The sequence below is a fragment of the Mirounga leonina genome, unplaced genomic scaffold (genome assembly GCF_011800145.1).
Source record: "Mirounga leonina isolate KUSES-001 unplaced genomic scaffold, KU_Mleo_1.0 Mir_95, whole genome shotgun sequence".
Classification (NCBI taxonomy): domain Eukaryota; kingdom Metazoa; phylum Chordata; class Mammalia; order Carnivora; family Phocidae; genus Mirounga; species Mirounga leonina.
The window spans coordinates 7,333,617-7,361,458 of record NW_023270865.1 but is presented as its reverse complement, the minus strand read 5'-3'; the positions used below and the strand labels follow the sequence as shown (position 1 = coordinate 7,361,458).

General features: G+C 42.8%; 1 long non-coding RNA gene across 1 annotated transcript in view; it reads left to right on the top strand.

The window, feature by feature from the left end:
• Nucleotides 1–27,050, top strand: part of LOC118006169 — a 119,965-nt gene extending 92,915 nt beyond the window's left edge. Inside the window, exons 6-8 of the long non-coding RNA XR_004677981.1 lie at nt 23,718–23,842; nt 24,292–24,496; nt 27,033–27,050. This is a non-coding gene — a long non-coding RNA (uncharacterized LOC118006169). The remainder of the gene's footprint in view (nt 1–23,717; nt 23,843–24,291; nt 24,497–27,032) is intronic.
• Nucleotides 27,051–27,842: the final 792 nt, after the last annotated feature.

The window sequence follows — 27,842 nt, the reverse complement described above, 5'->3', positions numbered from 1 at the left end:
AATCTTGCTTTCTAGTGACTTTCTTTCCGTGTGATTACGTTCTGGCCGACGGAATGTGAGCTCAAGTGTAGTGTGTCAACTCCATGAGATTTCTTGCAAGGGTGGAGCTATCTGCTTTCTCTTTTCCATTCCCCCAGTTTCTGTCTGGGCTGTGATGGCTGGAGCTCTAGCTCTACCCTTACCCCATGAGCTTTCATAACGGCAAAGTGGTGAGGTGGGAGAAGTGGGGTCCCTTATGGTTCCATGGAGCTCATTTGTCACGACAGTGCTGGGCTGCTTACATGAGAAAAAAGAACTTTGTCTCATGTAAGTGTTCTGTTTTGTGGTTTTTGCAGCTGTATGCAATCCTACAGTACACTTAGGCTGACATGAAGGTCCTAGATTTTAATAAGTGATCAATAAATGGCAAAAGACTCAAAGTAGAGATCCTGGAAATTAAGGTAGGAATGTGCCCAATATATGCTTGCCTACTTCCGGCTTTTCCCTCTGTGATTGGCTGGGCTCAGGGGATCTGCTTAAATGCACCTTAGACCAACATGCTACATCCATCCATGTCTCCTGGGACATCCCTTCAAGCCAGATGGAGCAGATACAATTATCCCCATTTCTTACTTAATAGAACCCAACTCCCTCAAACAAACTGGGACACTTGCTAAAATTATTGATTTTCCCACAAAACCCCTGAACTTACTGAATCATGATGTCTGAGAGTGGAGCCCAAGACGTAGTATTTGTAATTAGTTTACTGAACGATTCTGATGTGCAGAAACACCTGGCAATTGGTCTTCTTTATTTAGAGATTATCATTTTGTTTTCCCAGTTATTTGCCCTCCCTCTATAAAATTAAGCAACATGAAATGGACCTGAGAAAACATACGACCTGAGTGGTAGTCTCATCTTTGAAGGACAGAGAATGCAAGCACATAAATCATTCTTTGCATGAAGAGCCATAAACCCAGCACTTTCCCTGGACTTGAACTCAGTGAATGTCTTCAAGGGTCTATTGACCATCTCCAGACCTCTCTCTCTCTGCAACCCTCATCTAAGATCATATAAGGACAGCCCCCTTTCTGTTGGATCAAACTCCCTTCTATCCACCTGAAACAGGAACTGAGGCGCTCTAAAGAGAAGTGGATGGCACAGTGGTAAGGGACACAGATGCATTTCTGCTCACGTGGGGATGTTTTCTCTAGTGAAAGCACTCTCTGTCTGAATCATACATGGCCCGAAAGTCATTAAATCATCATGGTCCTCATGTCCCTCTGGGAAAATTAGCTCTGTGAGTTGAGAGCCCTCGAATATTTATTTCCTTATGTTCACAATTTTGGAGTCTCTGTTGCTAGAGCTGTGGAGTAGGTTGTTCTTGACAAGTGACCACCATTATTCTCCTCCCTGTAGCCCACATCTTTCAGTGTGACTCCACAATTCCTCCCATGAGAGGTGGAGCCTGTTTCCCCACCCCTTGGGTTTGGGCGGGCCTTGGAACTCAATTTGAACAGGAGAATGTGGATGAAGTTCTCTCTTGTTCTCTCAGAAGCCTGCCCTGTGTGAACAAGCCTGAGCTAGCCTGCTGGATGAAAAAGGACATGTGGCCCACTCACCCTGTCAGCCCAGCTTACAGCCAGCTAACTTACCTGACTGGCCACTGAAGGTGGACACTGAATAAGTGCAGCTGAGCCTCAGCCCAAATGGCTGACCTGTGGAATCATGAGCTACAGAAATGATTGTTGTTTTAAGTCACTACATTTGAGGATGGTTAATTATTCAGCAAAAGCCAGCTGATACAAGGCATCAACATGGCTACAGAGAGTGATGAAAGGCTTGGGGTGACCATGCCTCAGGAGTAATTTCACAATGTCTCCAGCTCCAAGCCAGTGAGGATGTTTCTTGTCTTGGTGAGGTAAGAAAATGTCTTCCCTGAGAGTCTCCCCTGAGTATTGGCCAAAGGTGTCTCCCTGTACAATGCAATTTGATTTAAAGAAAAGTCCTACTCATGGGTAAGATGGCCTTAGGAAAACAGTGGTCTCTGCTGGTTGTTTCTAGCATCCTGTGTCTGTCCCTCATCTTCCACTTTTGGGCTGGGAAGAGACACAGTGGTTATAGGGGAACAGTTCTTGACAATTCAGCCCTAAATCAATGCTCCTTCCTCAGTGCTTTCTGGTTTGGTTTTGTTTCTGTTTATTTTTTGAGATGCAATTCACATAGGATAAAATTCATAGTATATTCACAAGGTTGTGCAACCATCACCACTCTCTAATTCTAGAACATTCCCATCATTCCAAAAAGAAACCCCAATTCATTACCTCAGTGACTTGTTAAACTTTTTTTCAGTTCGCAGAGTTTGGAAGATTAATTGTTTTTCTGCATCAGTTCCCATTGTGCAATCGGAAAATGTGTGCATTTGTGAATCATGTAGGATTTTCATTAAAAAGTCAAACTTTTTCAAGGAAAACAAGAAGCTTTTTTTTTTTAATAGAAGAAATACAGAAATAAAAGCAATGCAGAAATAAAAAAAAATAGGTATGTGTAAAGGAGAAAGTAAAATCCACTCTCCCATCTCCATGGAGACAACTGCTGTTTTCAGTTTGGGGGATATTTTTCTAGGAGAAGAGGATGTTTTTACAGATATTAAAGCTCATCCACAGTGAGTTTTAATAGGATATGTTCCTTTGGCTTGGGACCTGTGGGTTGAAAGTTATTTTCATGATGTTCTGCTTGCTTTTGTAGACCTCAGAATCTTATTGAAGACTTTGACTCATATAGATAAAGTGCCATATTTAGGGCAACACTTTTCAGATAGTGAAAATGTTAGTAAGTTTGGAAAAATTAAATATGGTGTTGAAATTTTTATTATAAAAATATTAATTATAGATTATAGAGAATTTGGAAGCTCTGGAGAAAAAAATAAAAATGACCCTTAATCAGACCCATCCTAAGTTAACAACTGTTATTATCTTGGTGTATTTCAAGTTAAGCATTTATTGTGCATATTTTAATTTAAACTTCAACTTTAAGAATTATGATCGGTTTAGTAGAAAATTATATTTAAAATGTAGAAATTATCAATTATATTATTATTAAAATCATGAACCGCTTTGCTGTTTCTTGGTTCTTATGCATACTTGTGGATACCTTTTACTAAAAACTTCTCAACAGACCAAGAGAACTCGATTAGAATGCCTCTAGTTATATTGCTTTTCATCACCCAATAATGAAACGTTTCTCCCTGAGATGAATTATTTCTGACTATTTCTGATAAGCATCTCTCATGAATGGTAGTATGACACTATCTTGAGATATGTCTACAGAGAAAAGCAATAGATTTTTCAATTTATGCTTATTCGTGACTCAAGGCTGTTTTTATTACAGGGGTTTTATATTGTGCTTTAATTCTGCTCCATTCCTGATCATTGTTTCATGCTTATTTTGGTTTTTAAAACCTTATTTTAACAATAGAATGGTTCAGATTCTTATTGTCTTTGTTTGAAAGACAATGAGCAAAAAAACCCAATTGTAATTGATTATCCTGCATAGTAATGTGTTATTTCATGGGCAGATTAACATGGTATACTATCTTTTCAAAACTAATGTGCTTGAGGAAGACAACATATTCATAATTGATCATGTTGAGAGAGAAGAAAGCAAATAATCAAAACAGGGTCGAGGTGACAACTGATAAATTATAGATTACAAAATATTCACTCTACAGAAACTTATTATTTTGTTTTACAATAAAGACATATAATCCTTAAGAGAGGAAATTTACACCCTGATCAGCTCATCTCCATTGACACATAAGAGTTAATTTCATGATCAACTTAAATTAAGATTCCTCTACTTTGCTTAGTTGGAGAATACATATATATATATGATAAAATTTTATCATATATATATATGAGAATATATATATATATATGATAAAAATGCCAGTTTCTGTGATGGATAGACTTTAAGAACATTAATGACCCTAAGAGGGTTGACCACTTCTCATATGTATAATTTCAAAGAAAGTGGAATTATTGAGTCCTGGGAAATAAATATTGGTTTCCTTGAGCTTGAGCTTCATAAAGAGGAAACAATTTTGGAACAAACACAAAACATGTTCATTTTGTGGAGTTTAGTAACTAGTTTGCTAATGTAACCTGACAATAAGTTAATAATATATGTGGGATGTTGAGTATTCATATTTATGATTGTCCTTGTTCTACTAAGGTTCTTTTGTTTGTTTTTAGCAGGGAGCAATGAACAATACAGACTTCATGAGACATTTTTAATTGCTGTGGATCTTCTGCTATCCTTGCTAGCAGGCATGTGTGGCAGAGGAAATCTTTCCCTAGGGGTCTGCAGATGTGCACAGCTTTCTCTCTCCTTTTTGTGTGTGTGTGTTTTTAAGATTTTATTTTATTTTATTAGGGAGAGAGAGAGTACGTGAGCAGGGGGAGGAGCAGAGGGAGAGGGAGAAAGAGAATATCAAGCAGACCCCCCACTGAGCACAGAGCCTGACTGGGGGCTCGATCTCACAACCCTGAGATCGTGATCTGAGCTGAAACCAAGAGTCAGACGCTTAATGGACTAAGCCACCCAGGTGCCCCGCTTTTTGTGGTTTTAAACTGACATCTTGGCCTTTTACCATTAAACAAAAAATAAGCTGTATGTACATTTAATTGTATGTGTGTGGAGAAGAGAGAGAGGGAAAGAGAAAGAGAAGTCACTTGTACCAATTGTCATCGTATCTCAAGGCTTCGGACATGGAGTTTGTTTCTTGGTTGTTGACAAACATCTTATCCATACTTCTGGTGCTTCTTCTCCATCCTATAATGTCTTTGGATTACGTTGCATTAACTCTTTGGTGGGATCCCAATGTGCCATTTGTCTCTAGCATCAAGGAATGTGATATACTACTTTGATCAGTTATAACCTCCTTTTCTATTCCTTCTTTAAGGGAAGTTTATTTGGAAGGCTTTTAGAAGCTTAATTACCTTTCCTTTTATCCATTTCAAAATAAATTAAAGACTGTTTCATTTACATCGCCCATGTGTTCCCCATTCTGCCTCGCTTCCTCCGACATGCCATGTAAAAGGGAGAAGGAGAAACACTGCATTAAGTTGTATATTTCATGCAGGAATTTCAAAATGTCCTGACAGATTGCAGAAATAAATACTAAACAATAACAGTGTTTACACTCAGTAATGAGATAATTTATTAGTAAATTATGGGACTTTGCTTTCCCTGTTTTGCAAATGAGGACGCAAAGTCACAGAAAGGATATTTTCTTTTCCCAAGGTCACATGTTCTTTCTTGGACCAAAGCCAGGGAAAGAAGTATGATTTTTTCCCATATTTTCTCTTCTGCTTAGTCCATTGATACACTAAAATATTGCGAGCAAAAATGGATCATAGGGAAGGTAAGTTATGTCATGATTGAATGATTCAAATGTAACCACATTACCCTTGATTCTAGAGTAGAACAGAATGTAGGACTGACTGATTAGTTTGCATTTGTAGACCAGTGCTTCGGTGAGTTTTAATTTTTATCTGGAATGTAGAACAGATCCTCTATTTGAACTTTTCATAGGATATCTGCTTGAGAAAGAGTTCAGGAAGAATAGAATGGATCATAATAAAAACCCTGAAGCAACCCATGTTTGATGTTCAAAATGTCCACTCATGTATTCCAGCTTAGATAAGAAAATTCCTGCCATGGAGTTTCCTTAAAGTGAGATAGAATTTAATCAGCATTTTGTACTATTGTTTTGTTTTTTGTTTTTTGCTTTTTTCTTTTACTCATATTGATTAAGAAAAATCAAGCATATACATATCAATTAACAATGGATCTGAATTTTAATGACAACCTTAAAAAAAAGCCAAAAATGTCTAGCTAAATCCCATTGTCTCTGAATCCTACCTCAGGAAGAAGTCCCTCCAGTTTGAAGGGGATCTTACTGTAAAGCAAAAGACACAAGAGTAGAGGTAGACAAGTGTTTCAGGAAAGCACTTACCTATAATGAGGATGGCTGAGTCACATCCAGCTGTGCCTGGGTTGAAAAGAAGAGAAAAAATAGTGCAATGGCAGGCTTGTGTTCCAGAAAGCACTTTGAACTTGAAAACCAGATTGGAGTGAAATAAATGGAATATTATGGTTGAGGGATAAGAAGGAAGTATCTTGGAAGAGATGTTTTGAGTGGTCTGCAAATGGGAAGGGCAGTGCAGTTGACAATGAAAACCAAGTCAGAGTTGATGAAATAACAAGCCTGGAGATTTAGGAGGCAGACAAGGATAGGACAGGATGCACTTTAAACTCCATAAATGCATAATGTATAATAATGATGAGAGGTCAAGTGTAATTCACTTTTAAGCTTTGCTTGGCAATAGTGTACAAGTCTATTTACAGCTAGCCATGGCCTGTGTACAAGATGTGTAAGTTAGGACATAGGTTAAGCTGCTGTAGCAAAGAGATCCCAAACACGGTGGCTTGGAGAAGATAGATTCTCTTCTGTAACTGTCCAGAGGGTATCAGTCTTGGGTGCTCTGTCAACAGTGGTATGGCTCTGCCAAATCAACACATAGCTTCCAACTCTGGATCCAAGATAGCTGCTACAAGTGGGCAGGAAAGGAAATGGGCCAGGAGGTTCACCCACATTCCTTTCTGGGGTCATAACCTGGAAGTGGTACTAAGTTTGCTAGAGCTGCTGTAACAAAGTGCCACAGAGTAGGTGGTTTAAGCTATAGAAGTTTATTCTTTCTCAGTTCTGGAGACCAGAAGTCCCAAATCAAGGCATTGGCATTGTTGGTTCCTTTGTAGGGCTGTGAGCAAGGGATCTGCTATAGAGCTCTCTCCTTGGCTTGTAGATGCACGTCTTCTCTAATAACACTTCATCATTTTCCCTCCATGCATCTATGTCCAAGTGTCCTCCTTTTATGAGACACCAGTCATATTGGATAAGGGCCTACCCTAATGACCTCATTTTAACTTGATTACCTCCATAAAGACACTGTCTCCAAATAAGTTCACATTCTGCGGTATGGGGGATTAGGACTTCAACATATGAATTTGGGAGTGACACAATTCAGCCTACAATAGCATTCCTCACTTCTGTTCTCATCTTACTAAAACTTACCCCAGGTCCGCACCAAATTACAAAGGACACTAACACCTGTCCTGACTTGTGGCCCTTGACCTTATATATTTTGTCCCTCTTCCTTTTGATGTTTAGGAGGAGGACACCCACTTTGTGACCAGACCCCATGCTTTGGGTTTACAGGTGGGGCTTTTTAAAACATGGAGTCAGGGGATGGAAAACAGACACAGTCCTTGGGCATGACTGGGTGAGTCAGTGCATAGTGTGCTGGTGTGGACAGAGAGAAATTCTCTCTGGTGTGGGTATGGACAAATGGAAGATATCCATGTGCTGATAATGGAAAGTTCTCTGTAGAAAGAAGCCTGGATGATTGTCAGGCAAGGTTCAGCTCTTGCTGATGCTATGGGCACTCAAGCAATCCTCCTTGCTGTGCACCTCTGATGGGTTTGTTCTCCCAATGCTGCCTGGATTCTGGCTTCTCCCCCTTCTCAGCAGTTCCCAGATATCAACTCCTCCCTACCGTGGGTCCCATCTGGTAGCAATCTCTCCATTGCTTCCTTACCTTTCCACCAGTTCCCTGTGCTTCCTCTCCCCCCATCCTCTTTACACCCCCTAACACCTGGAAACCTACTTTCTTCTTACTCTTCATGGCCCATTAAACTCAGAGCCAGAGAAAATGAAGGTATGGATGATTTGCCTTTCCATGGAGAACACAGAAGCCAAGACTTCCAACCTCCCCAGGAAGTGAGGGGAAACAATCGTATTTCCTCCCTTTCGTGCAGCATAAAACAAACAGAAAAGAATGGTTCAGTTTCCATATTCATACAAGGTTGAAACTTTCATAACCTGCCACAGTGGACTCATAGCAGCTAAGAGAGCAGAATGTTTTCAGAGATGGGAATGTGTCAAATGGTAATGGGAGATCAAGTAATATTCTCACTCACTTCCTCTGGATTTGGCAGATGAAGGCTTTGGTGACCTTGCTGAGAGAAGTTTCTTTGGATGGTGGAAGCATAAGACAGATTGGGGTCCTTGGAAGATTGGTGGGAGTTTAGCTTCCTCTAGCACACATGCTAAAAGTGGGCTTGTTCTGTTGCAGAGGCCAAGGCAAAATCAACCTGTGGTCCATATGGGTTCCACACACATGTGAATCAATAATAAAAATCGGGGATGAGTGAAGGAGAGGGAAAGGGTGATAAAGGAGAGGGTCCTTGGAAGGTTTCAGATCATGAATCAGACTGATTGTATATCCAGTAAGTTTAGCTTTTCAGTTGTGGGCATGCCAGATAGTTGGCATCATCCAGGATTAGAATATGTGTGTTTTTTTAATCAAACCTTTTATTCTGAGATGATTATAGATTCACATACAGCTGTAGGAAGGAATACAAAGAGATCCTGTGTAAGGATGAAGGTCCTGATAGGCATTGGTAATGAAGGGAGAGAGAAGAAAAGACTGGAAGATGAGATCAAGGTAGTGGTTTTTATTAGTGGATCAAGACTCTAAGCCAGACATGCAGAGAAGTGAGAAGTGTAGGTCAGTGAATGAAGTAGCATGAGAAAGACTGGATGCTTTGGTTCATCAAGAGTGCTGAGCAAATATTTTAGAAGCTGAAGAGGAGGAACTCAAATAATGGATGATTGAAATCAGGAGTTCTAATTGAAATTTCTGGCCATAACAAGGCAAGACTATTGTGTAGATGGCCGAGCTGGAGGGAAGAAAGGTCACTGGAGGTGAGGAGGTCAAGGGGCCAACAGGCCAGGAAGTCTCAAGAGTCATCCACAAGGAGCAGTAGTCATCCAAGCCAGAATTTTGGAGGTCATTCTAGAACCTTCATTTTCTTTATTTCCTACATGCAAATTCAACAAAATTTTACCCTCCGGTTTCTTGTTTCTGAGCCATTCTCTCCATAACCACCACCTGTGACCAGTTTCTCTGTCCCTTAGAGAAACTGCACACCTGGTCTCCTTGGCTCCAAGGTTCCCCTTATATTTATTCTCCACCCAGGCATCAGGGTGATGACCTTTGACTCGCGACCCTCACAACGATGACCTGCTTGACAAAACCCAAGCTTGGCATCCATCCGAAGTACTTCAGGAGCTGGCCCGCCCTTCCCTGGCTTCCCACTTGGTAAGGCAGAGCTGCTTGGAGGTGCCCACGCATCTGCTGACCCCTTCCCCTTCTCCTATGTTTGGCCAGTTCTTACTCATCCACTGCAGGCCTAAATTCTCCAACAACAAATTCTTTATCCTTGCCCACCTCAAGTACATTCCCCCTTTTTCTTGACAAGATAGAGTCTCCAGTAGAGCGCTCCCTGTTTTGGAGAACACTTCTGTATTATACTGGAAATGTGTGTCTATGTGGCTGCCCTAAGTAGACCATAAGCTCAGCGCAAGCAGAAAACAGGTCTCATCTACAATGATCTGAACCTAGATCAAATCATCTTCTGTCTATACCGGGTCTCTCAGCCTCGATACAACTAACATTTGGGGCTGGATATTTCCATTGTTGGGGGGCTGTCCTGTGCGTTGTAGGACGTTCAACAGCATCCCTGGCCTCTACCTACTATATGCCTTTAGCATCCCCGGTTGGGACAACCAAAAATGTCTACAACCATTGCCAAATATCCTTTTGGGGACAGACCTGGTTTAAACCTCTGGTCTGTACTAGGCATATTCAGAAGGGAGCTCCCCAGAAGAGGAATGAAAGCAGGTCTGTTTGAAGGTTCCTAGCCGGGTTAGTGTGCGCATGCTCACCTGGGCAGTTTCTACCTTTCCCCAGGGGCTAAATCTCATCTGTCTCACTTAGGCCAACATGTATTCAAAACGCCTGTTGGATTTTTTTTTATGATAACAATGTAATCTTAAAAAAAAAAAAAAACCATTTCCACTGAAATACTGTGTCGGGAAGTTTATAATATCCTCAAAATGCCACTGAGAGGAAAATGCACTGGAGAACAAGCATCTGTTAGCTCGTTTGAAGTTGGGACGGCCCTCGGGATCTGGCACTCACCGTTGGGCAAGAACAGGTCTTTGGTTTCTTTAAAGTTTAGCAGAAGATGCCTCAATATGTGTCTTTCTTTCTCCTCTTCTTTTTTGACTTAAATGCTTAATTGGGAGAATTATGCCCCCTGATTTAGTAATGCAGTGACAGTTCAAATTATTTCAGAGGAATCGTGAAATCACATGGTATAAAAAGACCCAGCTGGATTGTTTTAGCAGAAGAAATAATTCATTGTCTCCGGACGGGCGCTTCGGAGTCTGTTCTCATTGAAACAACACGCACGCTGCTAAACGTGGGCCACCTGCTGGTATAGAGGCTGAACCCTCTGGCTGATGACCCTTAGCTCATCCTCCCGATTCGGAGCAGCCTGGTCAAGTGTCTCTCCTTGCTAGGGAGCTCTCCGTGGAAGATAATTAGGTTAGACGAGTGGAGGGATGTGATGGTCACATCACATGCTTGCTTAAATAGTTTATGCTAAGTGTGATATGGGTGAAAATTTGGGAGTGGAAGTGACTGTATTTGGGAAATATTTTGAGTGTGGGTGGCCCCCACTTTTTTTTTAAGGATCTGAAAGACGTAGGAAGGAAGACCAATGCTCTTCTCTCTATGTAGTGAGAAGGTACTTTTCAGTATGTTTGAAAAAATCAGATATACAGAACTCTCCTGGCTGCTCATATGTGAGGGCCAGGAAAACAAAATTGGGTTTCCAAAATTTCTTATGGAAGGATTTCGTCTTTGGCATCATTTGCAATCACTATAGAGATGCCCACCAAAAGTAACTTGAGTGTGGGGTACCTGGGTGGCATAGTTGGTTGAGGTCTGACTCTTGATTTTGGCTCAGGTCATGATCTCAGGGTTGTGGGATCGAGCCCCATGTGGGGCTTCCTGCTCAGGACGGAGTCTGCTTGTCCCTCTCCCTCCCCCTCTGCCCCCTCCCTTAAAATAAATAAATAAATAAATAAAATCTTTTTAAAAAAGTAACTGGACCTCAATGAGAAGCACACGCATGGTGAAGGGAACGTGAAGGCAGGCTTAGCAGGAGAGGCCCCTGTGTACACGGTTTGACTGTGAAGGCCAGCACGGCCGAGGCATCGTCTGGGCAGGGAATGTGCATGAGTGGGTTTTGAAAAGCAAAGGGGGAGGGAAGCAAATTCTAGAGCATACTAGGGAGTCTAAAAGAGAGGTGGAATCAGACCTGCCACTGCCCTGAGTTCTGGGAGGCTTTGGTGAGTTCTTCTACTTCATAGGGAGCCTCAGTTTTCTCATCTGTGAAATTGGGAGAGTAAGATCTGTTCCATGAGGTCCTGCGAGGATCTCATGAATTGGTGATGTGTATCGAGGGCTGGCGAGGTGCCTTGCCCTCCAATCAAAAGGGAACCTGGTCTTGTGTCCCTTTGCGGTATGAGGGGATCTCCGCTGGACTAAGAGGCATGGTTTATCTGAAAACATTCACATGAGAATTTCTGTATTTGGTTGCAGGAGAAAGAGGGTAGTTTGGGGCCATTCAGGTATGGGAGGGGAGGAGGTTGGGATGGGAACTGGATCAGCCAGGAGGTGTCTGGGCCCTGCTCAACCATCAATCCTGAGGCAGCCAGAGAGGAGACTTTGTGCAGAGGGAAGGAGCAGTTCTTCTTGAGGGTCCAGAGGACATTGGGGAGGGAAGGTCTGATGTCCCACAGATAAAATGGTACAGCAATGTCCCGGGGTCCCCCTGGTCCATATAGTGCCTTTGTTCAAATTAGAAAAAGGTTCCCCTCCTCTGCATGGCCATCATCCTACACTGAACTTAACAAGCAGAGCATGGAATGGAGCTCAGCTCCTACTTCCATCCCCTTGACTGGGTTTCCTTGTGCAGTCAACAACCTGTACAGCTGCATATGGAAGCTCTAGTGTCCTAGCCCACCTGATGAGACTTATTGGTGAGTGTGGGAAGAGTGCTGTCTGAAGATTCCCCCAGATACATGGTGTGGACATTTCCTGCATCCTCATTGAGCATATAGCTGTATTTCTTGATCCTTTGGAAAGGTAGGAGTTCTTGGAGAGACCCTGCCCTGGCCCTTCCCTGGTCGGTTGCAGACATCCTCTGCAATGCTATGAGATACTGCTTGGAAGAAGAGCCCCTCCTGGCGGCTACCAGGGTAAACTTGGGAGAGAGAATACGTCAGCTATGCATGTGGTCCCGGACTTGACTTCTACTGGCCCCGTCACTCACTCTCTATAAGCCAAAGTGAACTTCAAAGGTGATTTGATTATTATAAAGTAATGACGCAGGCCCATGAGTCAAGTTGTAGCTGTTTGCTCTTCTCTTGAAATACAAGTAGTCACTTAACCAAATCTCACAGCATGAGAGACAGACAGACCTGAGGCCTCTCCATCACTTTACAGTTTGGGAAGCAGTCCAGGACCATATCAGTGTCTTCTCTTCAGTAATGCAGGTAATTACAGGTAGAATCTGGACTGGGATATAATGTCCTCCCCCCCACCCTGCACCCAGGGAAGTGTTCTTTCTTTTTTTTTTTTTTTTCATTTTTTTTTATTCTTATGTTAATCCCCATACATTACATCACTAGTTTTAGATGAAGTGTTCCATGATTCATTGTTTGTGCATAACACCCAGTGCTCCATGCAGAATGTGCCCTCCTCAATACCCACCACCAGGCTAACCCATCCTCCCACCCCCCTCCCCTCTAGAACCCTGTTTGTTTTTCAGAGTCCATCGTCTCTCATGGTTCGTCTACCCCTCCGATTTCCCCCGCTTCATTCTTCCCCTCCCGCTGCCTTCTTCTTCTTCTTTTTTTTTTCTTAACATACATGGCATTATTTGTTTCAGAGGTACAGATCTGAGATTCAACAGTCTTGCACAATTCACAACGCTTACCAGAGCACATACCCTCCCCAGTGTCTATCACCCAGTCACCCCATCCCTCCCACCCCACCCCCCACTCCAACAACACTCAGTTTGTTTCCTGCGATTAAGAATTCCTCATATCAGTGAGGTCATATGATACATGTCTCTCTCTGTTTGACTTATTTCACTCAACATAATACCCTCCAGTTCCATCCACGTCGTTGCAAATGGCAAGATCTCATTCCTTTTGATGGCTGCATAATATTCCATTGTATATATATATACCACATCTTCTTTATCCATTCATCTGTCGATGGACATCTTGGCTCTTTCCACAGTTTGGCTATTGTGGACATTGCTGCTATAAACATCGGGGTACACGTACCCCTTTGGATCCCTACTTTTGTATCTTTGGGGTAAATACCCAGTAGTGCAATTGCTGGATCATATGGTAGCTCTATTTTCAACTTTTTGAGGAACCTCCATACAGTTTTCCAGAGTGGCTGCACCAGCTTGCATTCCCACCAACAGTGTAGGAGGGTTCCCCTTTCTCCGCATCCGCGCCAACATCTGTCGTTTCCTGACTTGTTAATTTTAGCCATTCTGACTGGTGTGAGGTGGTATCTCATTGAGGTTTTGATTTGGATTTCCCTGATGCCGAGCGATATTGAGCACTTTTTCATGTGTCTGTTGGCCATTTGGATGTCTTCTTTGGAAAAATGTCTGTTCATGTCTTCTGCCCATTTCTTGATTGGATTCTTTGTTCTTTGGGTGTTGAGTTTGATGAGTTCTTTATAGATTTTGGATACTAGCCCTTTATCTGATATGTCATTTGCAAATATCTTCTCCCATTCTGTCGGTTGTCTTTTGGTTTTGCTGACTGTTTCCTTTGCTTTGCAAAAGCTTTTTATCTTGATGAAGTCCCAATAATTCATTTTTGCCCTTGCTTCCCTTGCCTTTGGCGATGTTTCTAGGAAGAAGTTGCTTCGGCTGAGGTCAAAGAGGTTGCTGCCTGTGTTCTCCTTTAGGATGTTGATGGACTCCTGTCTCACATTGAGGTCTTTCAACCATTTGGAGTCTATTTTTGTGTGTGGTGTAAGGAAATGGTCCAGTTTCATTCTTCTGCATGTGGCTATCCAATTTTCGCAACACCATTTGTTGAAGAGACTGTCTTTGTTCCATTGGACATTCTTTCCTGCTTTGTCGAAGATTAGTTGACCATAGAGTTGAGGGTCCATTTCTGGGCTCTCTATTCTGTTCCACTGATCTATGTGTCTGTTTTTGTGCCAGTACCATGCTGTCTTGATGATGACAGCTTTGTAATAGAGCTGGAAGTCCGGAATTGTGATGCCACCGGCTTTGCTTTTCTTTTTCAACATTCCTCTGGCTATGCGGGGTCTTTTCTGGTTCCATACAAATTTTAGGATTATTTGTTCCATTTCTTTGAAAAAAGTGGATGGTATTTTGATGGGGATTGCACTGAATGTGTAGATTGCTCTAGGTAGCATTGACATCTTCACAATATTTGTTCTTCCAATCCATGAGCACGGAACGTTTTTCCATTTCTTTGTGTCTTCCTCAATTTCTTTCATGAGTATTTTATAGTTTTCTGAGTACAGATCCTTTGTCTCTTTGGTTAGATTTATTCCTAGGTATCTTATGGTTTTGGGTGCAATTGTAAATGGGATCGACTCCTTAATTTCTCTTTCTTCTGTCTTGTTGGTGTATAGGAATGCCACTGACTTCTGTGCATTGATTTTATATCCTGCCACTTTACTGAATTCCTGTATGAGTTCTAGCAGTTTTGGGGTGGAGTCTTTTGGGTTTTCCACATAAAGTATCATATCATCTGCAAAGAGTGAGAGTTTGACTTCTTCTTTGCCGATTTGGATGCCTTTTACTTCTTTTTGTTGTCTGATTGCTGTGGCTAGGACTTCCAATACTATGTTGAAAAGCAGTGGTGATAGTGGACATCCCTGCCACGTTCCTGACCTTAGGGGGAAAGCTCTCAGTTTTTCCCCATTGAGAATAATATTCGCTGTAGGTTTTTCATAGATGGCTTTTATGATATTGAGGTATGTACCCTCGATCCCTATACTCTGAAGAGTTTTGATCAAGAAAGGATGCTGTACTTTGTCAAAAGCTTTTTCTGCATCTATTGAGAGGATCATATGATTCTTGTTCTTTCTTTTGTTAATGTATTGTATCACATTGATTGATTTGCGGACATTGAACCAACCTTGCAGCCCAGGGATAAATCCCACTTGGTCATGGTGAATAATCCTTTTAATGTACTGTTGGATCCTATTGGCTAGTATTTTGGTGAGAATTTTTGCATCCATGTTCATCAGGGATATTGGTCTGTAATTCTCCTTTTTGATGGGGTAATGCTAGCCTCATAAAATGAGTTTGGAAGTTTTCCTTCCGTTTCTATTTTTTGGAACAGTTTCAGAAGAATAGGTATTAATTCTTCTTGAAATGTTTGGTAGAATTCCCCTGGGAAGCCATCTGGCCCTGGGCTTTTGTTTTTTGGGAGATTTTTGATGACTGCTTCAATTTCCTTAGTGGTTATGGGTCTGTTCAGGTTTTCTATTTCATCCTGGTTCAGTTTTGGTAGTTGATACATCTCTAGGAATGCATCCATCTCTTCCAGGTTATCTAATTTGCTGGCATAGGGTTGCTCATAATATGTTCTTATAATTGTTTGTATTTCTTTGGTGTTGGTTGTGATCTCTCCTCTTTCATTCATGATTTTGTTGATTTGGGTCATTTCTCTTCTCTTTTTGATAAGTCTGGCCAGGGGTTTATCAATCTTGTTAATTCTTTCAAAGAACCAGCTCCTAGTTTCGTTGATCTGTTCTACTGTTCTTTTAGTTTCTATTTCATTGATTTCTGCTCTGACCTTTATTATTTCTCTTCTCCTGCTGGGTTTAGGCTTTATTTGCTGTTCTTTCTCCAGCTCCTTTAGGTGTAGGGTTAGGTTGTGTACTTGAGACCTTTCTTGTTTCTTGAGAAAGGCTTGTATTGCTATATACTTTCCTCTTAGGACTGCCTTTGCTGCATCCCAAAGATTTTGAACAGTTGTGTTTTCATTTTCATTGGTTTCCATGAATTTTTTTAATTCTTCTTTAATTTCCTGGTTGACCCATTCATTCTTCAGTAGGATGCTCTTTAGCCTCCATGTATTTGAGTTCTTTCCGACTTTCCTCTTGGGATTGAGTTCTAGTTTCAAAGCATTGTGGTCTGAAAATAGGCAGGGAATGATCCCAATCTTTTGGTACCGGTTGAGACCTGATTTATGACCTAGGATGTGATCTATTCTGGAGAATGTTCCATGGGCACTAGAGAAGAATGTGTATTCCGTTGCTTTGGGGTGGAATGTTCTGAATATGTCTGTGAAGTCCATTTGGTCCAGTGTGTCATTTAAAGTCTTTATTTCCTTGTTGATCTTTTGCTTAGACGATCTGTCCATTTCAGTGAGGGGGATGTTAAAGTCCCCCACTATTATTGTATTGTTGTCGATGTGTTTCTTTGCTTTTGTTATTAATTGCCTTATATAATTGGCTGCTCCCATGTTAGGGGCATAGATATTTACAATTGTTAGATCTTCTTGTTGGATAGATCCTTTAAGTAGGATATAGTGTCCTTCCTCATCTCTTATTACAGTCTTTGGTTTAAAATCTAATTTGTCTGATATAAGGATTGCCACCCCAGCTTTCTTTTGGTGTCCATTAGCATGGTAAATGGTTTTCCACCCCTTCACTTTCAATCTGAGGGTGTCTTTGGTTCTAAAATGAGTCTCTTGCAGACAGCATATCGATGGGTCTTGTTTTTTAATCCAGTCTGTTAGCCTGTGTCTTTTGATTGGGGCATTTAGCCCATTTACATTCAGGGTAACTATTGAAAGATAGGAATTTAGTGCCATTGTATTACCTGTAAGGTGACTGTTACCGTATATTGTCTGTGTTCCTTTCTGTTCTATGTTGCTTTTAGGCTTTCTCTTTGCTTAGAGGACCCCTTTCAAGATTTCCTGTAGGGCTGGTTTTGTGTTTGCAAATTCCTTTAGTTTTTGTTTGTCCTGGAAGCTTTTTATCTCTCCTTCAATTTTCAATGACAGCCTAGGTAGATATAGTATTCTTGGCTGCATATTTTTCTCGTTTAGTGCTCTGAATATATCCTGCCAGTCCTTTCTGGCCTGCCAGGTCTCTGTGGATAGGTCTGTTGCCAGTCTAATGTTTCTACCCTTGTAGGTTACATCTCTCTTCTCCCGAGCTGCTTTCAGGATTTTCTCTTTGTCTATGAGACTTGTAAGTTTTACTATTAGATGTCGGGGTGTTGACCTATTTTTATTGATTTTGAGAGGGGTTCTCTGTGCTTCCTGGATTTTCATGCCTGTTTCTTTCCCCAAATTAGGGAAGTTCTCTGCTATAATTTGCTCCATTATACCTTCTGCCCCTCTCTCTCTTTCTTCTTCTTCTGGGATCCCAATTATTCTAATGTTGTTTCGTCTTATGGTATCGCTTATCTCTCGAATTCTGCCCTCGTGATCCAGTAGTTATCTCTCTTTTTCTCAGCTTCTTTATTTTCCATCATTTCATCTTCTATATTACTGATTCTCTCTTCTGCCTCATTTATTCTAGCACTTAGTGCCCCCATTTTTTATTGCACCTCATTAATAGCCTTTTTGATTTCTACTTGGTTGGATTTTAGCTCTTTTACTTCTCCAGAAAGGGTTTCTCTAATAACTTCCATATTTTTTTCAAGCCCAGCTAGTATCTTTAAAGTGATGATTCTGAACTCTAGATCTGACATCGTACTAATGTCCGTATTGAGTAGGTCCCTGGCAGTCGGTACTACCTCTTGTTCTTTTTGTTGAGGTGATTTTTTCCATCTTGTCATTTTGTGCAGAGGAGAATAGATAAATGAGAGAACAAAATGCTAGCAGAGTAACCATGTCCCCAGAAAATATACTCTAAACAAATCAGAAAAGACCTGAAGCAGTGGGATAAGAAAGGGAAAGAGAGAAAAAAGAAAAAGAAAAAAAAAGAAAGAGATAAAGATAAAAACAAAAACCAACAAAAACAACAACAACAACAACAAAAAACCAGAATGTGATCAAATATGATCAGGCTGGTATATAGATCAGTGCCACTCACTAGATTTGGGGTGTATTTTGGTCTTTTAGAAGAAAGTGCCTCCCAAAATTTTAAAGAAAGAAAAACTTATATATGTTCAAAAATAAGGGTTGATATGATGAAGGGATGGAATATGACTGTAAAAATGGAAATTATAAAAAATTTTATAAAAGGAATTGATAAGAAGTTGTTTGAAAAAAGAAAGAAGAGGATTTAAAAAAAGAAAAAAAAAGGGAGAGGATGTGATCAGGCAGGGGAATAGAAAACACCATATACTAGAGATTTAGGGTATATTTTAACCTGTTAGAAGAAACTATCTCAAAATTTTAAAGAGAGAACAACTTATATATATAAGCCAAAAATATGGGTAACTACTATGAAGGGATAGAATATGACTCTGAAAATGAAAAATAAAAATGTTTTTTTTAAAAAAGGGATTGATAAGATGTTGGTTGAAAAAGGGAAAAAGAAAAACTCAAAAAGAAATAAAAAGACAAAAAGACAGTTAAAAACAAATTAACTTTAAAAGACTAAAGAATCATGGTAAAAAAGCCGTGAATTCTATGTGCAGTAGTCCCCTAGCGCTAGAGTTCTGCCGTTCTCATTGATCAGTAAACTTGGTCTTGGCTGGCTGTTCTCGCTGATCTTCTGGGGAGGGGCCTGTTGCCGTGGTTTCCAAATGTCTCTGCCGGAGGCGGAACTGCCCCGCCCTTGCCCCCTCCCGGCTAAGTAATCTGCTCGGGTTTGCTCTCCGGGGCTTTTGTTCCCTGCGAGCTTTCCGTACAGCTTTGGAGGCGGAGAGTGAGAATGGCGGCCTCCCAATCTCCGCCCGGAGGAGCTGAGAACTCGGGGCCCCGCTCCTCAGTGAGCCCCCAGAGAAAAGCCGACAGTCACTCCCGTCTCCCTGGTCTCCGGCCGCACTCCGTGCTCACCCGGCCTGTGACCGCACGTTTCTATCTCTGGCCCCCGACCCCGGGTGGAGTCTCCAAACCCAGCCGATCCCTGCAGTGCGCTCCCGCGAGGCTCCTCCCGGGGGAGGAAGGTGAGTCTCCCCGGATCTGCCGCTTGTTGGGTCCCTGCTGGGGGAGCAGGGGCCCGACTGTGCCGCGGATCCCGGTTTATGGCGACCCCGAGCTGAGAGCCCGGCCTGGGCTCGGCCTCTGCAGCCGGCTTCCCTGCTCCGATACCTGGGAGCTCTGCCACACTCAGGTGCCCCCGGTCTTTCTGTGACCCCGAGGGTCCTGAGACCACACTTTCCCGGAGGGTTCCACCCCCCGCTCTGCCCCCAGAGTGACGTCCCTCAGCGGAGCAGACTTTTAAAAGTTCCGATTTTGTGCTCCGCGGCTCTATCACTTGCCAAAGGGGCTGACGGAGCCCCCTCCCCCGCCGTCTAGCCTCCCGAATATCGCCGCAGATTCACTTCTCCGCACGTCCTACCTTCCAGAAAGTGGTCGCTTTTCTGATGAGAGAGTTGTTGCTCTTCTTTTCTTCGATCTCCTGTTGGGTTTGTAGGTGTTCAGAATGGTTTGATCCCTATCCAGCTGAATTCCTGAGAGGAGACGAAATCCAGGTCTCCTACTCCTCTGCCATCTTGCTCCGCGGTTGGAAGTGTTCTTTCTATAACATTCTCTACCAAATACCAGGAAAAAAAATCCTCCTAGGTCTAATAGATTTTTTGGTGAGAGCTTTAGTGAGGTATAACTTACATACCATAAAATTCACCTGCTTTCAGTATACAACTCGAGTTTTAGTAAATTTACGGAGCTGGGGAGGTGTCCCCAAATCTGATTTTAGAACATTTCCACGACCCCAGAAAGACCCTGCATGCCCATTTGCAGCAAATCTCTGTTCTTGTTCCTTCTCTTAACTCTAGGCAACCTCTAATCTGCTATTTTTATAGATTTACCATTTGTTAAAAAAAAAAAGACTTTTCATGTTCACCAAATTGTACAGTATGTGGTCTTTTCTGTTCGGTTTTGTTCACTTAGAATGATGTTTGCAGGGTGCATCCCTGTTGTAGTCTGTGACAGTACGTGATCCCTTCTTATTACCAAATAGTAGTCCATTGTACGGACAGACCACATTTTGTTTGTCCATTCATCAGGTGGTGGGCATTTGGATTGTTTCTACTTTTTGGCTATTATGAATAATAGTGCTATGAACATTTATGTACAGGTCATCGTGTGGATATATCGATAGATTTTTTTATGGTGAATTTGCAGAATGTTCCAAAAAGAGTTCAGGAGGCGCCTGGGTGGCTCAGTCGTTAAGCGTCTGCCTTTGGCTCAGATCATGATCCCAGGGTCCTGGGACTGAGCCCTGCGTCAGGTTCCCTGCTCAGCGGGGAGTCTGCTTGAGGATTCTCTCTCTCTCCCTCTCCTTCTGCTCATCCCCCTGCTCATGCTCTCTCTCCCTCTCTCTCAAATAAATACATAAAATCTTTAAAAACAAAACGAAACCAGAAAACCCAGAGTTAAGTATTATGCTAAAAACTGTGCCCTGCACACTGTCCTTTTTGCTTCTCTTTTAGTCACAGGGTAATGTACAATTATGATAGAGGGACGGTTGCAAAACCATCAGCGACATCGCTAACATCCTTAGCACCACTGTCAACAGCCTTTACTGGGCGCTAATTCTTTTTGGTACCTGGGATGGGCAAGAGATTTTTTTTTTTCCTCCATGGACGAGAATGTTTTGCTTTTAAGTCCGACGCTCTTCGTCACACAGTGAGTCCATACAGAAACGTGTTCCCACTGTGCCCGGGGTAGGTCCTCCAGTGGGGGAAGGCAGGTTACGCCTGAACCCCTAGAGCGGCTGCATCTTCTAAGTCCTGGGGATGCTGTCCGAAGTCCTCCTTGGGCTCCTCTCTCTAAAGGAAGGTGGTTTTCTCAGCCTCAGAAACAGCAAGAATCTGGATCAGAGAATGTGATAAATGTGCAAGCTTTGGGCCATGTTGTCTTCCAAGTCCCCGAAGGGCTAAAGGACCAGTCTCTGCGAATGCCTTCCTTACCCTCAGCACTGCTGATACTGGATTCTTTCTTATGCGGGCCTGTCCTGGGCCTCGCAGGGTCTGTTAGCCGCATTCCTGACCCCCACCCACTAGGTGCCAGGAGTGAACCTCCTAGTGGTGACAAGAGTGTCTCCCAGCATTGTCCCTGGGTGAGGGGGCCTGGCTGGAAGCAGAGATTAAGGGACAGGTGTGAAGCCCACTTGAACACTGCTCTTCATCTCGCAGGGCTGGGGAGTGTGAACCAGCCTGGCCTCTCTTGGCTTCCGAGGGGGATCCGGGGCTGCCGAAGTCTCCTAGATAAGATCTATAAATGAAACCATGTTAGCCCGTGACTGTGGCAACATGAGCTTTACTTAAAATACCATGTCTGCCAAAAGGAGAGTCTTGTGAAGGGACACATGTTTAGGCTAGGGGGAGGTTGTTACGGGAAACAAGGGGATGAAAACATCACAGCCTGAAGGGGAAATAACTTCCTCTCACTGATCTGAAGTCAAATACCGTTGGAGTCAAAAACAGCCACCCACCAGATGACCGAATCGGCCACCAAGCGAGGGTTGTTGGTGCAAACCCCAGGGGGAGGGATGCTTCCCTCTTCGGCAAGGAACTGTTTTCTGCCCACAGATGTTTTTGTGTTTTCGAATGATACATTTTTCAAGGACTTCTGGGCCACTCCCTTCTTTTGGTAGAGGAGCTCTGAATACTCCCGCAGAAGAGGGAAATTCGGGGCTTTTTATTTGTAGGGCAGACACCCCCCCCCGATTTTCAGGGTTTGAGAGGTGTCCCAGGACGCAGGACTTGCCGCACCAACCCCCACAAGTGGTCACCTTGCTCAGAAGAGACAGCATGCTTCATCAAGTCCTGCCCGTGAGCCTGGCTGGCCCTGTCTCCCTGAGGAGTCCCCTCCGTACCCCCGAAGCTGCAGGTTCCTCTCAGGGAGGGCGGGCATGGTGACACATCCCAGTGTCCCTGCTGGGGCGGGCATGGAGGCGGGCACGTGGGTGGGTGTGAGCAGTGAGTCCATACGGAAACGTGTTCCCACTGTGCCCGGGGTAGGTCCTCCAGTGGGGGAAGGCAGTTATGCCTGAACCCCTAGAGCGGCCGCATCTTCTAAGTCCTGGGGATGCTGTCCGAAGTCCTCCTTGGGCTCCTGCCTCCCAGTCTCGGCCATGTGTTTTCTCTCGGAGGACTAAGGCAATGAAAGCATAATGCTGGGGCACTAAGAATAGGGACCCATAGATGTGTACCTTGTGTACGCAGGGTGCTAAGCCCTTCTCATGTTAAAGAGCTTTTAGCTTTGAAGCCATTACTTTTCTCTCTAGCCCCAAGGGGAGAACTCTCCTAGAAATGGAGTGGTCTTAGCTGTCAAGTCCAAGGACACTTGACATGATGTAAGTAAAGCGCCGAGCCTTCAGGTTTCAAGTGGACATAGAGAAGAGCCAGAGTATAAATTGCTTTTGGTTGCTGTGTAGAAAACACCGATTAGACATGCCAGTGGACGTGCTTTTAACAACCCAACTGCTAAAAACATCATTATTGCATTATTATTGAGTGTAAGTTGGATGATTGCAACCTAGATGCTACCCTAGAAAAGACAGACTTCAGTGTAGTAGGGGCTTCCAAATTAGCTGCAATACTGCGATCATTCTTTCTCCCTTCAATGGGCTATTCAGGAAAATAAAACAACCCTTTTATTTCAAAGAGAAATGTGACACCTTTCTGAGTCTATTTGAGGTGTATAGTAATCTAGATTAAAAAAATTTTTAGTAAAGGTTTGTCTCAGGAAAGGCTACTTAGAATAACTTTTGTATAAATCAATGCTCAGTTTTTAAAGTTGAAAATCAATTTTTTAAATATTTGATTAACTCGTAAGTTAAACAAACAAGATCCACCTATTTAAATAACCAACCAAACTTAGAAACTTACTTAAATTCTCTTAAGCATTTTAAAACTCTATTCTCAAAATTTAGTATGGCCATAGCACTTTATATTCCTGTCAGGACAGAGTTACAAACCCAATAAGCAAATTCCTTCTAAGCACTTAGCTCTTATAAATGTATAGGTGGATATATCAGGTTCTCTTAAACTATCAAACACTCTTTCCCAACTTTATCAAATTCTCTTACTCCTTTCAAAAAAACCACAAGTCTACCACCGGCTGAAAATTTCAAATCATACCCCAGGGCCGATATGGCACATACTCCAATATGCTGAAATCCTATGTATGTTTCTAGTGACTTATATGACACATTATCTTGTTTTTGATGATTATTACATAGTTGCGAATTCTACACCGAAGTATTAACACTGTGGGTTAGAGTTGCTTCATTATCTCTACATGTTTGTTTCATGTTCCTGATTACAAAGTTGCTCAGTTGTCCGTGGGGAGCCAATCTGCATCTCAGGCTCAGTTTGGGGATGTGGCTCAAGATCCAGGTTATGTTCCCAGGGTGTGGACCCACTCACAGCATCTGGCCACCGCGTTTAGAACGATGTGCTCACAGGGTGATAGGATGTCTCCAAGCCTCACTTTTCATGCCTCCTGATGTTTTATGCTGTCTCCCTACCCAGTTTTTACAAATTGCAACCTAATTATTCACAACCTTTAATTCCCTGACTTAAATTGATGAGCCCCTGCTCCCCTTCAGGCTTGCATCTGGTTTCTCTTCTCTCTGATCACATGGTGCTTCCGAGGCCAAAGAGCTCCTCCCCCCAGACTGCAGGCTTGCTGACTTCCGGGATTGAGAACTGCAGCGGAGCGTCTCCACCACAGGTGCATATATGGGATTTGGGCTCATTTTATTGTGTCTTCCAAGGGCTGTTTTCCTTGACTACTACATGCTTGCAAGCTCCTACTCTCCTCCATCTGTCCTTAAGGTTTTCCCATTTGCTGTATTTGGTTTCCTTTGAAGTGATCAAAGCTGACTTTTCTCTTTGTTACTTGGGTTGAAAGAGCTACCTTTTACTGATTATCCCTTCATACCATAGATAGTATTGAGTTGTTTTGAAAACAAAGATTCCCTAACATGAATGTTTTATTCCCTTTTATCTTTACTTACCTTATGTAACTCTTAATTTCTACAATGTAGCTCAAGACAGGTCTCATCTCCCCTGAGCCCTCTACCCGCCACCCCACCAAAAAAAAAAAAAAAAAAACCTACAAAGGAAAAAAAAATGCTTTCATTCCTATGATTAGCTCTACTTTCTGTTCTCTCTTTTCAGGATTTTCGTCTACTGAGCGTGGTCCTCTGCGGAGTCTCTTGCTCACCTTCACGCTCCACCTGTAGAGAGGACAGAGGAAAGTGTGCTTTGAGAAGGGGCTCTCTCGCTCTGTGCCATCCCCACCAGCACAATGAAGAGGTCTGAGCTTCTCCTTTTTAGCTCTGGGATCGTCTTTCACTTCCAAGAACATACAGTGGGATTGCAGGTAAAATGGTTGGTTTTGATCAGAATCTCACTAGTTTAAATGTGAAAAGTGGAACTGGGGGGGAAGAAGAAAGATCTTAGAGGGGCCTTCATCTTCTTACTCACGGTGAGTCCTATTTTTCATCTCCCAAAGTAGAAGTCAAGATTCATGGACAGATGGGTTTTTTCGTTGCACATACCACTTTCCCCATGAGATGAATGATCGCTGCCATGCTTTCTCCCTCCGTTGTCGAGCAGGAGTAATCATTTGGGAAGGTCCCCGAGATGTAGTACTAACATCTGAGCAAAGAAATATGGGTGAGCCAACATTCATCCTCCCTTTTGAATTTTTTATCCTTTTGGAAGAAATTTTGGATGAATTTTTTATCCTGTTGTCAGTGGCTTCAGTGAGAGTGATTTTTTTCACTTCGAAAGCCTGGGTGATTGTTGCCAACATTTGTAACCCAGCTCGAGATGGTTAGACATTTCAAAGGGAGAAGACATGAAGAAAGCCCACTTGTTCTAGTAATGATGCCATCCTCCCCGGTGTTTATATTGATGGGCACCCAGATAGGACAGGTGGGTTCATTCTATGTCCATGACCTTGACAACTCAAGAGGCTTTGAAAAATGGCAGAGGTTCATCATCTCCTCAAAATTACCACTTGTGAATAGGAGTCTTCATGGGTATATACATATATCTCTATATACACACACATATATGAAACTCTCTTCAATTAGACGGCTTTAACTGCCTGCAAAAGCAAGTATTATCAATTATATAGTCCTTAAATGAACTTGGAGAAAAATGATAATAATCCCAAAACAAATAACATTCCAAATATTCTGCCCATTGGAGGCAATATTTTTACTGCTTATTTTCTGATGTAATTTAAGGCTTCCTTTACAAAGGACCACATATGTCACCATACGATGGAGACATAATTTGGAAGTTGAAGACAAAGTAAATTCAGATAATGTATCCTCTCATAAGTTGGTTAAAGTGTGGAAATAAAAAAAATCACCAAAACAACAATGAAAACAACAACAATGACAATAACAACCCTAGATGTACTTGAAAAATACTTTGTGGAACCCAAATTTAGTAAACCCCAGTGCCTCAAGGAATCCAGTTTGAAACTCCTAATTTTGGCTTGTTTACCTACATTCAAATGATCTAAGGTAAAAGGCAACCTCTTTTTTTTTTTTTTTTTAAGATTTTTATTTATTTGAGAGAGAGAGAGAACATGAGCAGGGGGAGTGGCAGGGAGAGGGAGAGGGAGAAGCAGATTCCCCGCTGAGCGCAGAGCCGGACACGCAGCTCGATCCCAGGACCCCGAAATCATGACCTAAACCAAAGGCAGACACTTAACTGACTGAGCCACCCAGGTGCCCCAAGGCAACCTCTTTTTAACATAAATAATCAGTAGCTCTTTAGAGAGATAAAATGAACTGAAAACCATTCTAAAAATGTGTACAAAAAATAACACACCTGTATGGCACCTTAGGAAGTTTCATTTCATAAAGAGCGTCTCTGTAAACCTCAGAATCCCAGTGTGGAGGGAGGAGGCAGGTGGCAATTATTACTTCTAAGCCCATTTAACAGACCAGAGCACTGAGGCTTGGGGCATTTAGCTGGTTTATTTAGGGCTAAAGAGGAGATGATCCGGGTCTTTGGACTTGAAGTTACTATGGTTTCCTCACATCAGGTGTGTGCGGGCTATTTACACATGAACTTGCAATCAAGTCAAATCCAGAGTCATTATGCTGCTCTGATCCTAACTCCTGTCAGCTCTAAACCCCATGCAACACATCTGTCTCTTTCCTGCCCCTAATTTGGGACCTATGTACACAGTGTCCCCGGTGAAGGTGAGGACTCAGGTGCTCACAAGAGAAGCTTGACAGCTCCACTCCGGGCTTACACACAGACCTTCCTTCCGTGCCCCGCTGCTCCCAGCCCTCTGACTGGGAAACCCCACCCATGCTGCACCCTGAGTGCCCCAAACCAAATGAATCTCCGAGATCAAGGCCCAGGCTTCAGTATTTCTAAAAAAAGTATCCCAAGTGATTTTCATGTGTGGCCAGGGTTGAGCTGTCCAATCTGTCCTTGTCACCACTCCTCGTCTTGCTGAATGGGATAACCTCTGAAACTCTTTCCTCTTGCCCCATATGCTGGAGCCCCAGGATGCACGGAGGGGTGGGGACTGTCTCCATGATCTGCGTACATGCATGTGTGTATGTGTGTGTTCACTCTGGTATGATGCACTTACCAGCTATGGCACCGATGTCATTTAGAATGCTCCTTATCAGACTTAAATGGGCATGAGGATCATCTGCAGATTTTGTTAATGTTCCAAGTCAGTGGGTCTTGGCTGGGGTGTGCAATTTTGCATTCCTAACCAGCTCCCGGGGGCATGAATAGCTTCGAACCGCAGCCTACACTTGGAGGCGCAAAGATGCAGAACATTTAAGAACTGATCAGCCAATCTCATTTTCCACACACATACCCACAAATATCATATTTCATTGATTTTAATATACCTTTTTTTCACATTTCAGCAAATGTGCAATTGGAACGCGTCTTCGAGACAATGATGTCTTATGCTTGCTGTTGACCAGGAAGCAGCCGACACAGTTCCCATTGCCTGTGTGTGAGTAGACTCTGTCTGGTTGTCACACTGATGGTGCTCCCATGAGCCACGAGTGTGTTGGTGGCTACATGACTGAGTTTAACTGACACTTAAAAATCTCTCCAAAAATTACGTATAATTTTGCACTTAAAGGAAAAGTTGTTAAGTACACAGAAAGGCACGCAAACAAAGCAGCAGGATATAAATGTGTTATTGGTAGAGCAAATATTGCTCTTTGGTAGAATGACCATATTCTCTAGTTTCTTGCAAAGTGACCACCAAAATATTCGTTCAGAATATTTGTTCGGAATATTCGCTGCCCCTCTGCTGGACCTCTCTCCCCCTGCAGGGCCCCTCCTTCCTGAGTCCCCCTGTGGGAGGAGCATACTCCACTCCAGTCCTGTCAGCTTGACCACGTGAGCATGAGTCACTGGCGTGTGAGTAGAGTGATGTCTGTACTTTTGAGCGGAAGCCACCGGAACTGCCACACCCATTTGCTCTTTGTCTTTCCCTCTGACCCGAGGTCGGTGTGCCTTGATAGGGGCTGTTCCCTCAGCCTGGACTCCGGATGAAGGCCTGGGGTGCAGAGTGGCAGCCAATCTGCACAGCACATTTAACACAAGCGAGAACGAAACCTTTGCTGTGTTATGCCCCTGCCATTTAGGTGGTGTTTGTCAGCGTGGCACAATTTACTGAAAGCTGACTGATACAAGGACCTAAGAAAGAAGTAGGTGAGAAG